The following is a 1,403-nucleotide window of genomic DNA, read 5'->3' on the forward strand; positions in this document are numbered from 1 at the left end:
GGGGGAGCGTGTGGGGGACTTTTGGGATAGCATTGGAAATGTAAATGAAATAAATACCCAATAAATAAATTAGTTTAAATTCTTATTTATCTGTGTCTGGTGAGCATGGAAGTAAGAAGAAGGTGATGAATTTGCTGGAAATGGAGTTACAGATGTAAGGCACAATACTGTAGCTAGGAACCAAACCCAGGGCCTCTGCATGATCAACCAAGAGCTCTTAATCTCTGAACTAATTCTCCTGTCCTGTCTTCTATATCTTCATGAAATATATAATCAAGTATTGTGAATGGTAGTAATCTCACCACAACTTAGTTTTTCTTTCTAACCATGCTTTGGTACCTGTTTTACAGGTCTTTTAAAAATTCCCATTTTTCCTTTCCTTTAGGCTTTTAGTAATCATTGTTTAATATTCAGAATGAATTTTTAAAACCTTTTACATATGCGAGAGAACATGTGGTATTTGCTTTTTTGCTTCTGGCTTATTTTACTTAATGTCTTTCAGTTCCATTCATTTTGCTGCAACTGACATGATTTTATTTTTCTTTATGGCTAGGTAACATTCTATTCTCTATAACAATGTTTAACATATGATTACATTACTTTTAGTCTTTTTATCTCTGTGTGCCATGTTTATGGGAAGTTTCTGTTAGTATGTTTTTATGTTTATTGTGTTCTGTTCTGTTCTGTTCTATTTTGATCTGTTCTGTTTTGTGGTACTAGGGGTTAAAACCAAGGGGCTTGTGTATGCTATGTAAATTCTCTGCTACTCAACTATGCCCCCAGACTTTGTCCATGGTTTTGAGATAGGGTCAAAGCTGACCTCAAACTTACCATGTAGAGCAGGGTGGCATTTAATTTATGATCCTCTTGTCTCAGCTTCCTGAGTGCTGGGATTATAGGTGTGTAGCATCTCATTTGTACTCATTCTCTAGTCACATTCAATGCTTTCTTTACCCATTCATCTATCACGGACACATCTACTGGTTTTAATCCTTAGCTATTATGATTAGTATTGGATTTTTTTTGCCTCCTCTTTGTTCCTCAGCTGTCTGAAGCCCTGACATTTTTTTTTTTTTTGGTTAGTTGAACATGTTTTACTTTTTAATCTTAATTTATCTGTAGATTTTTTTTCAGTCTTGCACTTTATTATCTAGACTTTTTTTTGACTTTTTGATTTTATTATTATTTTTTGATTTCTTAAATTATATTTATTTTATTGTCTCTTTACTAGTTTATCCCTGGCTCATTTTATACATACCTAACCTATCCTAGTCTATTTGGTATTGTAACATTTCAAACAAAGTGTAAATGTCTTTTTTTTTTTTTTTTTTTTTTTTGGTTTTTTGAGACAGGGTTTCTCTGTATAGCCCTGGCTGTCCTGGAACTCACTTTGTAGACCAGGC

The sequence above is a fragment of the Mus caroli genome (genome assembly GCF_900094665.2).
Source record: "Mus caroli chromosome 2 unlocalized genomic scaffold, CAROLI_EIJ_v1.1 2_unlocalized, whole genome shotgun sequence".
Classification (NCBI taxonomy): domain Eukaryota; kingdom Metazoa; phylum Chordata; class Mammalia; order Rodentia; family Muridae; genus Mus; species Mus caroli.